The sequence below is a fragment of the Mesocricetus auratus genome, unplaced genomic scaffold (assembly GCF_017639785.1).
Source record: "Mesocricetus auratus isolate SY011 unplaced genomic scaffold, BCM_Maur_2.0 Super-Scaffold_100006, whole genome shotgun sequence".
NCBI classification, from domain to species: domain Eukaryota; kingdom Metazoa; phylum Chordata; class Mammalia; order Rodentia; family Cricetidae; genus Mesocricetus; species Mesocricetus auratus.
Genome location: NW_024429190.1, coordinates 19054398 through 19068156, shown reverse-complemented (window position 1 = coordinate 19068156; position 13759 = coordinate 19054398). Strand labels below are relative to the sequence as shown.

The following is a 13759-nucleotide window of genomic DNA, read 5'->3' as shown; positions in this document are numbered from 1 at the left end:
TTCCCAATCTAAAGAATATTGCATTCTAATTTCTTTTAATCTTCTGTGAGTTGAAAAATTAGATAACAGAATTTATTAGAAATACATAGAAAAGAAATATTAAATGTAGTTAGAGGAAATTGCAGAATATGTCTAGAAAGACCCCCCCAGGGCAATGAAAATACATTTGGAAGGCATCATCCTATATGTATCAAATATCCAACCACCATTGCTTAGCATGCATTATGGTGAGTGTCCTGATGAACTATACCAAGGACTTGGATAGTGAATGAATAAAAAAAATTAAAATGATCTGAATACCAGCACCCATCTCTCTGTTTCCTTACTGTGGATACAGTTGGAATAGGCTACCTCACACTTCTACCAACATGCATTCTCTGCATTAAGAGACTGTACCTTTAAACCATGAATCCAAGCAGACTCATCCTTAATTTTGAAAAGAAATGGTAAATTAAGATAAAGGTGTCATCTCTGTAGTCCCAGAGCTCACACTACAGTTAATCGTTGAGGTAGGAAGGGAACAAGGCTGTGATGTCACAATTGGCTGCCCAGATGTGGCAGGAAGAAAGAATAGTCAGGGGTTCTGTGCCTCCCTGCTATGTAGGAGTAAGGTGGTGGGCTATTGAAACCATTCCTAGAGCCTGCTGACAAGCATGGGGGCTGGGCTCTTTGATGAAGAATGGAGCGTAATCTGATGGCAGTGGAAAGTTGTGGGTGAGCTATAAGAGGAAAAGAGATGACCTGATCCAATTTGTGTCTTGGGAATGTGGTATTGAGGAAGCTGACCCTTGAGTTTACAGAACATCCTCCATTTATAGTTTGTTTCATCATAAAGCTCCATAGCCTTATTATGTAGTAAATTCAGATTAGGTGAAAGTAGAGTAAGGGAGATGGACAATGTCCTGTTAAGCTTCCATCCTGTGAAGTCAGTGGACTAGCTTTAATAAGCAAAAACTGGAGAAGACTCTGTTGGAAGGAGTGTGGTGTCAGAGTACAGTAGGAGTCAAAATTTCTAGGGAATTCATTAGAAAACCATTTATTTTAATTTTGTAGTGTAAGTTTTTCAATGTTTCCTCAGTTTTCTGTAGTTTAAATAAAATTTTCTTGTAATTTAATATGATTTATCTTTTTTCATAAAGGACAATACTAGTGAATACCTACACTGTATCAGGCACATTGTCAGGCATTTCATCATTCTTTAAATTTTCATAAACACTCAGTGTCAGCTCTTCCTGTTATCACACTGAAGGTGATGAAACTATGACTTCCTACCAAATGTCAGACTTTCTGCATAATCAACAATCTTTCCAAGACCACTATGTTTGGCCAAGTAGCTTGTGAAAGATTCCTGTCTCAGGTGTGCAGTGTGATAGTCTGATAACCCCCTATGTGACACAAAAGGCTGGCTTTTGCTATTCCTGAGATTATCATCAAGTCACCAATTTTCAATCTTACCCATTCACTCAGGTAGAAGTCCATACACTGGACAGGAAACACCTTGGTAGTGGTAACTCAGTTGTAGATTTCTGTCCTCCTGAAATTCTGTGGATAAAGCAGAGCTGTAACATTTCTTTCAAAGCTTCAGTCAGTGTGATTCAGTTGATTGAGATTATGCCCTGCAATCTCATTTTTTGTCCTTACCCAGAATCCCAAGCTCTTCAGAACACAGCTAATACCCTAGGGAAACAGAATCAGAAAGCCAAGAGCCTTCAGGACCTTCAAGAGGTTCCTATTTCTGCAGTATGAACAGTTTTTCTTAGGGCTGGAGGACATCTTCTCTTTGCCTCTTAATTCATTTTTCTCCTTAGAACCTTGTTAGTTGTTTAGAATGGACCTTGATATGGTTGCCTGTAGATTGTCCAGTGTAGAACACAAGTGGGGACCTAGATTAGAAAGTCTGGGCTTGGAGCAGGCAGGCAGCTGATAGTGGTGGTGAAGATATGAAAGCAAAGGGGTAGAGCCAGAAACAAGTAAGAAAGCCTAACAGCTGTTTTTCATTAGAGAACAGACGTCTATGCGGACTTCAGACAACACCAAAGGAACCCCTCCAGAGGCAGATCCATAAACCAGGACCAGGCACCTACACCTGTGTGTAAATAAAGTTTTATTGGACCACATCAGACTGGCTTGTTCAACTTGCTGCTGTGGGTGCTTTAAAGCCTCCCAGACAAGCAGGAGTCCTTGAGAAAAAAATCCCAAGGCTCCTGAAGCCATAAACACTTATATAATGACTCCTTATAGAAAAGCAAACCCAGAATCATCTCATGATTCTATGGAACTGTACAACTTGAAAGGAGGTTTCATTCAGATTGAACTAATTCAGTGAATCACTGCTGGGCAGAACCTCTCTACAGCAGGCATAGTTATCTTGTAACTATGGTGCTACATCTAGATCCAAGGCATCGTCTACTGAACAAAGATTCCCCAAACACTGCTCATTTCTTCAGCAAACAGTGGCACTTACACCGTAATCTTCCTCCACAGAACAGTTACTGAAGTGAGGCTGGCAGGTGCTTCTGCCTGGGATACACTCTCATGCATCTTTCAGATCTGCTGAAAAGTCACTGCCTCAAAGAAGGGATCTCTAACCACATGACCCAAGGGGCCACAGTTTCCTCTGCTCTCAACTCCTCCAAAGCCCCCAGTGCTGAGCTATGGTATGCTGTAGAAGCCTTTGTCTAATTCTGATCTCTTCTCAATAACACACATCTGTGGGGCCAAGGATTTCATTTACATTTTCACTGCTGTGTCTCTGAACTTACCTCATTTGCTACGTAAATGCTTGAATGAATAATGAGCGGTGCCAATCATGAGATTTCACCTCCCATTAGAGGGTTAAGATCAAGAGTTTTAGAAAAAGGGGAGGGAGTGGTTTGGAGAAATGAAAAATATCACAAAACATGAATCACAGAAGAGTTTTTCCTTTATGAGATGGTGAAACTATGAGGCCTAGTGCCAAATATGTGGAGTGGCATAGATCTGAGTTTAAATCTTGATGTTTGAACTTTTCATATCAAACCAACACACACACACATACACACATACACACAGACAGACAGACAGACAGACAGACAGACAGACAGACAGACAGACAGACAGAGGTTGTTTAAAATCATTTACCACCAGGGCTAATTCTATGGGTTGAGTATGACTTATTCATAATATTTGAACAAAAGTGTTCCAAATCTCACATTTTGCTCTTAATTGTTTTAGTTATCAGCCAAGAATCCCTAATTTGGAGAAGCCCTTTGCTACACAGGCAGCCATCAGGGGTGCTCAGTCTACACTGAAAAGGATGTTGAGGGTGTTCACTACCTGCCCTCTGGCCTCTCAAAGCACTCCATGGGAGGGCTTCTTTCCTCTTCTCCCTGGACATCTACCTGCCACAGATGGCGCTGTTCACACCCTTGTTCTGCCCTCCATTTCTCACTTTTCCCGTTAAAAGTAAAACTGAGGACTGAAGATGCAGCTACATCACCCATGAAAGCTCTTCCTGTGACCTCTGCTGGTGAGCAGGAATTGCTTCCAGGGAAGTCATGGGAAAGCTGCCTTCTGTTGACTACTTGCCATGGTTTGACCTGGTGCAGCCCGAACCAACTGCCTCATTAAAAGCAAGCTTTATGCCTTCCTTTGGCAGAGCCCTGCCCTGCAGAGAGAGCTTCTAGCCACCACTGGGTGTAACCAGTGTGTTTAGCCAAAGACTGGGCCTCTCCAGCAAGGAGGGCTGCCCAGCACTCCAGATATTTGGGGGGGGGGAAATATGTCTCAGAATGAAAGATGCATTTTATGCTTTGATCAAAATAACTGCTTTTTTTTCTTTGGAGTTGCTGCAGTTAAAAGGCACCCCGCGAAGAAGGAATCCTGGGAGAAAGGAATGAGAAGCTAAGGAATGCTCTCTCTGGGACACTACCTCACTGTGGTAAGAAAAACAGTGACATCAAACCATGCTGAGTAAAAGATTTGTTTTTTCCTTTCAAGAGAAAATAGCTCGCCCAGCAAACAAAGAGCCCTTCAAAATTTTAAGGACTTCTAATTACAACAAATACCCTTGGTTGCAAACTGTCATACACCCTAAGATTTACAACCCCCAGGAGCTTATGAATGGGAGTTCTTCAGTAGGGTTCCACTGGAGACCAGAGTCAATCCTTGTTTGTCTCCAGTGTTGAAAGTCTAGGAATTCCTAATAGGCAAATTAATTCAAGTCACTAGTGATTGCAGAAAGACCCCAACTTCATTTCTGGATCTGCTGTTTTACAGCTAGGTTATCTTGGGAAAAACCTTAACCTATCTGAACTCTAGGCTTTTAGAGGCAGTTTGCCAAAATTGCCTGACTTTAAGCCAGGTTGAAGAAGGTAAGCATGCATTTTAAAGTGCCTGAAGCAGCATGGCTGGGGGAATGCCTTCAGAGCTTTCCCTTTAGAGCACATGTAGGATGGGTGCAGGACAATAACTTAAACACCTGAGGAAGAAATAATGGAGACCGAGAAGGTTAGTGTGCAGAAGAAAAGGCTAGAGCGGTCAGAAAACATCTCCAAATAAGTGAAGTGGGAAACTCACAGGTAGCAGGGTTATGAGAGAGCATGGAGTCAGCAATTGCAGGGAGGTGGGCTTTAGTTCTGAATGGGCTCAGCATGGAATAAGAATTGAAAGTGGTTTGTGAAGTTGGACTGGTCTTAGTTCTTTTATGAGTTGTTTTATGAGTTACGGAATTTCTGTTTACTTCCTGGGTTTTGATTTGGTTTCTGGGAAAAATGGAGCCAATTATAACCCTGGGAGTCAATTGGGGAGATGAACACTAAGTGCTTAGTGGTATAAAACATCCCACCCCGGCTCCCAAGAAAATGGACTGTAATATGAAACTGTAGAATGGGACTGTGCAATTAGAGTAATGGCTACTCAAATTTCCTAGCATGCACAGAAATATTGGAGAAGTGGGGTAATGATTTCTGGATTTTAGGGCAAGGTGAACACAGATAGGAAGGAATCCCCAGTACTGTGGTCCCAAATAATTTCTATTGTTAACAATTTTGCTTTTGACTAACAGCTTCATTGAAATATAATTAATATATTCATAAAACTTACCTTGCCAGTCAGTGGATATTAATATACCCAGAGCTATGCAACCATCACCACTATCTGGGTACCACTATTTGAGAACACCTGCATCACCCCCCAACATTAAGAGCTCCCACATCCACTTCCCATTTTTCCTCCTTCTCCTTCCAGGTAGCTATGAGTCTTTCTGTCTCTCTGAATTTGCCTGTTCCTTATAAGTGGAGTCACACACTACACCACTTGGACTTTTCCAAACTCAGTTAATAAAAGTAGGAAGATCTACCCTAAGTGTGGATGGCACCATTCCATGGGTAGAATCTGAACTGAATAAAAAGGAGAGCAAGCTGAGCACCAGCACATGTGTAGGCACCAGCACATCTGTAGACATGCTTGTGCTCATGCCCCCTGCCCCTACCTGTGGTATTGCTCTCCCTCTGTCTCTCTATCTTCCCTTCATAACCGCAAATGCAATGTAACTACCCTCCTCTCATTCCTTTGGCCGTGATTTCCCATCATGATGTCATGAAAGCATTAGTCAAAACAAACCCTCCCATGGAGCCGCTCTGATCCCAAGCCCAGCAATAAATGACCAATGCAAAATGAACTCAATGGCACCTTTGGAGTTTCTTCTATTTTTTTATAAACTTTCCAGGCCTTTTGTGTATACATTATGGTTCCTGATTTTGTTTTAATGGGATTTTCATGTGTGTGAACATATGTCTCTGTATCTATATGTGTTTCTTATGCTCTTTCTTTGACTTTTTTTTCCTCTGTTTGTTGCTGTTGTTGTCCTGGATGGTTAATTTTTATTTTATCTTGTTTTATTTTTTTATTATTTTTTCAGATGCCTGTCTGTTTTCTAATGAGAGAAACAAAGGGTGTGGATTTAGGTGGGAAGGGAGGATCTGGGAGGAGATAGAGGAGGGGAGCCATATTCAGACTAGATTATATGGGGGGAAAATCTATTTTCAGTAAAATAAATAAATAAATAAACCCCTTCCTCTCTAAGTCTCTTTTGTCGGGTGCTTTGTTACAAAAAAAAAGCGACAAACAGAAGTTTTGGTGTATTTCAGATATACGACTTTTAAGTACATCTTCCCATGTGTGACTTGTCCTGCTCTTGCTGCTGTACTTGGAAGGAAAGCACACCTTAAACCTCTTGGGAAATAGTACTTGTCAGTGGTGCCCTTGATTCCACTCACTGTTCTCCATTGTGTCACCACCCCAGTACCACATAGTCCAGAAGGGCTGGCATAAGGTCTGAAATCAAAGAATCTGAATTCCCCTTTTAGTCTTTTACAGAACTGTCCCATAGGAACCGGAGCCCTTATTTAGATCTTTCTGTGATTTCTTAATATAATTAGCTTACAAAGCAATAGCTTTCTATGTGGTACCTGTCAGCATTTTTCATTTTGGTCGATAATCCTCCTCACTACCCTTTGGTCCTTCCTGCCTCTCCCCCTCCCAGTCACCCCACTCTTCTCTTCCGCATTGTTCATCCCTCCTTTCCCTCAACAATGTTCCAATCCAACCCTGCACTCACATTAAATGTATTCTTAATATTTGTGTTACTGTTACTGCTGTGGTGAATGGAATTGCCTTATTAGTTTTCTGGTGGCTCATTGCTAGTACATAGAGGTAGAACCCGTTTTTATATAATGGTCTTGTGTCCATTTCAGCTTTCAATAAGAACACAGCCAGCCCTATGTGTAAGATTTACTGAAAATCAGAACTCACTTGCAAAACAAGTAAATTTTCAGAATGCTTAACTGTATCTTTTCTTTTCTAATATTGTTAGTGATGATGGCAATTTAAGCCTATTTTAACCAGAAAAGTATCTTAATTTTACTGTTCTATTTGCAACACATTGACAGAAGAGATGGGAAACTGAATGGCAGGTGGGGACAGACAGGTAAGACTAGATGTCCTGATGTCCTGACTAAGGACCTGGAAGCAAGAAAATGTGCTCCTCCCCCAGGCCCTGCCAGACACTCTGCAGTGTTATGCTGTGCTTTAATAAGAGGTTGTTGAGGATTGAAGCACTCTTATCAATTAACCAGCTGGAACTATGTAAGAAAACAAATGGTACGTCTTTGGAACTCTTTCAGATTGTATTGAGAGCTGAAGAAATCAACAATCATGACTCAATCTCTGCTTCTTCTTTTACAGTTTGGATATTTTCTCCCCAAACCACTTCTGCTCTTGTTCCCAAGAGACCTAATTCCATTTTCAATTTTAACACCATTCTCATTTTCAGAATCGCTGGTACAGCACACAGAAACAGAAATAGGGGCCACTGACTAATCCCAAGGCTATAATTGTCCAGGACATTCCCTTCCACAGATGGCACAGACACGGGCATGTGCACTGCCTGCCTTTCGGCCCTCCTGCCTTGGCACAGCCATTGGCTTGCATGTCTCTGTCCTCACATCCCATGCAAAAAGGAGCTGTGCCCTTTCTGATGCATCCCTGGAGCTCAGAGAGTGGTAGTTAGCACATACTAGATATTGAGAAAATGTTTCCCAAATGAGTGTTCGGGAAACTTCCCTTCGAGCCTCTCCTTTGTCCCCTTAGTCCTCAGACAGCTTTACAAATAGACCTGCCTCTGTGTGCTTTTCCAAAACATCTCTTGTGACATTTCTTGTGGAAAATAATCCTACCAAGAGTCAACAGAGTAATTGAGCACCTGCTGAGTGGGAGGCCCTGGCAGATGTTATGGGCCATGCAGAAAACAAAGCTTTGGATCTGGCCAGGGATGTAATTTAGGTGACAAACAGAAGCACAACCACTGACCAAGCCTTCCATATGCCAGGAATGGTGCTTTGATGAAAGTAACTTGTTTCCATGGAACAAATCCACTTGTCAGCACCTGTGTTGTCTTCTTCCACAAAAGCAACTGGTTCAAGGTCACCTAAGCAAGACAGACCGAGCAGAAACTAATACTCAGCTGTCTGATGCCAGAGCCTGTACGTGTGTTGTGACCCAACAGTTTGCTGAATGTATCCATGGGCTCCATCATGTTAATTCCAACAATCTTGGCTGAAAAGGAATTAAAAGAAAACACAGATTCCTTCCCAGTTATTCCATAAACAATACAGTATCGTGGCTCTTTCATAGCATCTACATTACATTAGATATTGTATATAAATTAAAGTATATACAAAGATTGTATAAGTTGTGTTAACTATTATGCCATTTGACATGATGAATGGAGTGCTCATACAGCTTGGTTTGGGAAGAAGACCTTAGAACCAGTCCTTTGTGGAATATATCTGCAACCTAACCTGCAACCCAAAATGCTACACATGAATCCATAGATAGACTCTGTCACTTTTCCAGCTTTAGGCTGGAATGGTCACTGATGGATGCAAAGCAATGGTCAATTTGAGTGAGCAGCCAGAAGCTGACTCTGACTGAAAACCACCAGTAAGCATCTCTAAGCCTGAATGGTCCTTTACAGACAGGTGGGGCTACTTGAGGTAGTGGTGAGAGGCAGTTTATGTGCTTCTCTGAGCAGCCCAGATCAAATATGACAAGCAGCTTGCTCTCATGAGCCCTTTATAATGAGCCAATTTCAACATAAGGAGACCTGTCTGGTGAGAATAAAAGAAGCAGCCTAGTGAGATAGAAAGGGGCAAATACCTCCGGGAAATGGACTGAGAAGGTTGCATTTTACCAGATCCCCTAAAGGAACTATGTCATCGATAAGAAACCTAGACATGAGGTACTTGCAGTAAGAGGTAACAGAAGACCGAAAATCCCTGAAACAATTCTTACTGGGAATAAGGACAAAAAGGAGACTTTATGTCAGAAGCGAAGCCCGTGAGGGTGTGAGGCACAGGAAGTGACTGCAGCAGGGTCTATGAAGTCATGGGAACCACTGTTTGGCACCCTTTGTTCCTCGGCTCAGGACCCTATAGAGTTTCCTGCCTAATGTCTGATATATAGGCAAGGTAGGGGCTCTCCATCTTGTACAGAATCATCCTGCCAAACACTGGTGATATTGGATAATAGGTATAGATAATAATAACAGGTACAAAGTCAAATTCAGACATTTTTGATAAAGATGACAATTTTGAATATGTGGTTACCTTTATATGATCTTTATCAACTCCCAAGCACTCAAGGAAACTTGGTGGATTGAGTCCTCATTCTTTACTTTTCGGTATTCTCAGGTCCTAGACCTGCTGGATATACGCCACACCAAGCTCAGGTAGCCTTCTCCAGCCTTCAGGAGTGCTTTATTGCCTATCTCTGAATTCCATATCTAATTATCAGTGCAGCACAAGGAGAATCTGATTTTGCATTTTAGTGGTTGGTAGAAATCTCCTGTTTGCTCCCTAAGAAAACAGAACTGTCTTCAGACAAGTGGCTGTAATCAGCTGCATTCACTACTGCCTCACTACAAGGACGCCAACTCTGGTCCCGAAAGATTTAAAGAAGCCATAAGGACAGTGCCAGGAAGCTTAGTTATGGCAACACCTTCTTCTACTCCTTGGCACGATTTTTAGTATGAAAGATACAAGGGCCAGGAAACAGCATCCCCTTTTAGACCTATTGTGAGTTCATGTGGTACCCACCAATGTGTATCATGTGTTTTCTTGTTTGGCACAGTTGATAAACTTCCTACCACCTATCCACACTTAAAACATCTTCCTAAAGACAGTCGACACAAGCATTTTATTTTCTTATATTAGCCCCAGACTAGGTCAGTTTCGAACAACTTTCAAAGTTAAATGCTTGTTCATTTGAGCATCAACAACAAAATTTTGGATTTCTACCTTTTCAGTACACTATAGAGGGAAACCTGTGATTTAGGATGGATGCCCTTAAAATTGTCTGAGAAATTACATGAACTGGTCATTTGAAAAATAGAAAAGGGTTCATCTACATTGGTCTTAAATTATTGCATAATTCTGCCTCTGAGATATATCCCTTATATTTACTTCTGAATAATACATCTACCTCTATCCCTCTGTCCATCTTACTAGCCATAGTTTACCACAATTCATCATCTGCATTAATCAATAACTATGTATAGAGACAACTACCTGACTGTCTCTGTATTCTTATTTTAAACTATTTATTTTCCAGTAACAGGCTGGACAAGTACTTGATGTATTCTTTGTCTCTTTACATCAGTGTGTCCCTGGTTGAGTAGCAGTATTCAGTCACCGTGTAAAAACATGTCCACAGGTAGTGTCGGGACACATGAAGAGAGACTGATAGTTTAGTGTTAGAACAGTTTAGAGAGGCAGATGGGACAAGGAGGATGAGGCCTGATGAGTCAGTAGACTAGATGAGGACCAGTCAAAGGAGGAAGAGAAGAAATGCAGGCAGACAACAAAGAGCAGCAAGGCACGAGAACGGTAAGACTCAGAATTTGATTGCTCTGGTATGTGCAGAGCCAGGTTTTAAAGCTTGGTTTGATCCCCTTTGAGGTTGTTTTTTTTAAAAACAAACCATAAGTGTAAACTGAAACTCCACCCTGAGCCACCTGCAAGACAAATGTGAAAGGTGCCAAGGAGCTGGATTCAGATTCCCAGAAATAGGCAAAAGCTGATGTCACACAAAACACTCAAAATACAAGCACAGACGAAAGCATATTGTCAGTTTATACTACAAACATGAATGCCGGATGGCATCTGGCAAGACAAGTTAATGTTGGGGAAAGAACTGGTGGCAAAAAGAAAAGGGAGAAATCTCCAAGACAATGAAATGAGCCCAGGAGAGATGCATGCATTACTTGGAGAGTGGCCTTTTCCAGTTTATATGTTGCTATTCCCCAGTGGCAACAACTGAGAATTTCAGTCATTATCCAACTAGCATTAGAACTGGGCATCTACACTGACTTCAGAGCTAATACACTTTCATCTTTGGATTGAATCTTCTAAACACAGCCAACTGAAAGTTGGTTTAATTGGCATTTTGTTAGAAGGCTAATGTCGACTCACCAAAAATAACCTGAAAGAAGCAGACAAGATATAAAGGGAAAACACATTTTAGAGAGCAGATTCTCTCTTTTGAGCTGTGTTAAACACAGTAGCTCGATACCATTGCCTCTGGCATCTGTCTCTGCGGTGGTCTCCATTGTCCTGAGTGGGAGGTTTCCCTCCGTTGTAGTCTTCTGCTCTAAAACTGTGGTTGGAGGCTTTCGTATCCACCAACCAATACTATCGACTACACATCACAGATATCTCCTTTCTACTCACAAGCTTGCTTTGTTTCTGTTTACTCCAAAGCTAAATCACTACATTTTCATGTTTGCCCTTTGAGAACTGTTTACAGATCCTGTGTCTGAGAGGCTTCATTAGAGTCAACTCTTATTTGTTTCAAAAACAGATTCTTCCTTGCCATCTGGAACCAGAAAACAAAAGGGAAACAGGCATTTAGTCCTCACCCTATAGGAGCTTCTTGTCTCTTTGGCAAGACCAATAATTACCAACACACACACACACACACACACAAAACACTGGTGTGTGAAATACTATAGCACTATAAAGAAATGGAGAGAAAAAAAACATAGCCAGAGAGAAGGTCATTTTCAGATTTTTTTCTCAATTTATCATACCCAAAATATGGTCTTATGACATGAAAATGGTCTCATTCTATAATTTTTCTCTATTCTTGAGATTTTTATACACGTATACAATGAAACATGATCATTTACACCTCCCATTCCCTGCCCCTCAGCTTCCTGAACATCCCATCCAATAGGTCCCCCTCCCAAATTTATGTCAGTATGAGAGACAGAGTTTGGGCAAGATAAGTTAATTTGCATACTGTCTTCACATTATAATCATATAATTGCCTTTCTCCTGAAGCCACAAAGAGCCATTGGAAGTTTAAAATTAGGATTTAATTGGCTTGTGCTTCTTTCCTCGGCTTTTCTTCCCTTGGCCCTGCACTGTTGTATTTACCAGTGCCTTGCTTCCTCACAAACCACACACACACTCATCTCTCTGGAGCAGGGGGGAATAGTGAAGTCACTAAGGTATGACTCCCAGGGAACCAGAGGTCAGCACACATCATAATCACCACCATCATCACTATGGCAACCACTCTATTTGTTGAACACTTAGAGAAGATGTTGGAGGTGTAGCATAGTGTTTGTGTTTCACCAGTCCTCTGCGTAAAGCTTCCTATCTACTGTATGAATTAGGAAGGTTCTGTTTCACAGACAAACAGTGGAGTCCTCCAAGAATCCTAACCATTGATCAAGGTTGCCCAGTTGGATCAGCCTGTTTCTACTGAAGACTGACACATAGTCTGGGGACCTGGGGCAGAAGGTGGATGGAGCAGAACTGCATTGACTCACAGACAGCCTAATAGCAAGCATGCTAGGTTCTGAAGTGTTAGAGTCCTCCTTCCTGGCTCAATCCCAAATATCTGGCTGTGAGAAAAGGGAAACAGCAGGGGGTGCTGCCTGTGTTGAGTCCACATAAAAAAGCTGAAGTCTGGTGCCAGCTGGGCATAGCAGCAGCAGTAGCTACATTCTCTAAAAGAAACAAATAGTAAGACACATTCAGGCTGCTTTTTCTCAGACTTCTGTGTTTCGGCTGCTCATTGGAAGGTGAAATCTACATTCGGGGTTTTCATTCCAGTTAATTCTCCCTGTCAACACCAAGACAGATACGCACAGTGTGTCTCCTAAGCGATTCTAAATAAAGTCAGGCTGATGAAACCAAGCATCATATCCCCGTTGCCTTGATCTTTTAAATATCCAGTCACCCACTTCTCTAAACTCCTCTCTCACCACAGCCGCCATACTTGAAATGAGAAGGTTTGTCAAGCTGCTGGTGCTGTCACAGATATACCAGGATCTTCAACCACTGCTTGTTGACATTTCATGAACTATTTTCATGTTTAAAATAGAGTTTTTGACCTATAATTGATATGCAATGTGCTTAATATATACAAGTTGATGACCTTGTAGACATTCCATTGTAGGGGGAAATTTAGGACTCTGCCATTAGCCACGTGGCCCTCTAGAGACACATATGGATGTGATAACGAAAGGGCAGAACCATGCCGCTAAACACACCCACTTTGGGCATGACTAGAGACAGGGCGGTGAACTATGCCACTAGCCAGGCCCACTTTTGGGCATGGCTAGAGGCGTGTATGGAGGAAAGAATAAGAGACCAAGCAGCAGAGCCTCTTGCCCTCTTTTCAGCTTCCAGTTCAGTAGCGAAAGACTTGACTCATCTGGGTTGCCCGTTTTCTCTTGTAATTTCTACAATAAATAGTTACCTATACCTTCAACAAGTGTGGCTTTCATCGTTGCAGCAACATTTGGTGTCAGGAATGACATTGAATTTTCATATAGAATGACAAGAGCTTAAAAGGAATTTTAGAACAAAAGAACGGAGAGCATTGGTAGCAGCATTTTTCTCAGGTGGGCTCTGTTTTGCTAGTGACAGGCAGAGACTCACACGGCTCACTTAAGGGAGTCTTTCTGACTCAGCATAAGCAAAAAAAAAAAAAAAGCAAGGTTCTTTTAAAAGAGGCTCTACTAAAAATTGAAAGGTGTGTACGTACAGCTGGAAGTGGCAGTGACCAAATCTCCAAGCTGGCAGCTTTTGCTGGATGTCAGCAGAGACTGAGGAGATGAGCTGGAGTCAAACTTATGCCCACCATCTTGGAAACACTGCAGTTTAAACAGCCATGGTTTTTAGCAGACAAGACACGTGGCCAGAAAAAC

General features: G+C 41.8%; 2 long non-coding RNA genes across 3 annotated transcripts in view; one reads left to right on the top strand and one right to left on the bottom strand.

Moving 5' to 3' along the window:
* LOC121140802 overlaps positions 1 to 13759 on the bottom strand; it is a 95317-nt gene that overhangs the window by 13143 nt on the left and 68415 nt on the right. Inside the window, exon 2 of one of the 2 annotated variants that reach the window (XR_005877721.1) lies at positions 1456 to 1542. This is a non-coding gene — a long non-coding RNA (uncharacterized LOC121140802). Of the gene's footprint in view, positions 1 to 396; positions 574 to 1455; positions 1543 to 13759 lie in introns of those variants that run through there. The other variant, XR_005877720.1, reaches the window with a different exon arrangement.
* Positions 577 to 2117, top strand: LOC121140801. Its single transcript, XR_005877717.1, has 2 exons — positions 577 to 714; positions 2002 to 2117. It is a non-coding gene; the product is annotated as an uncharacterized LOC121140801 (long non-coding RNA).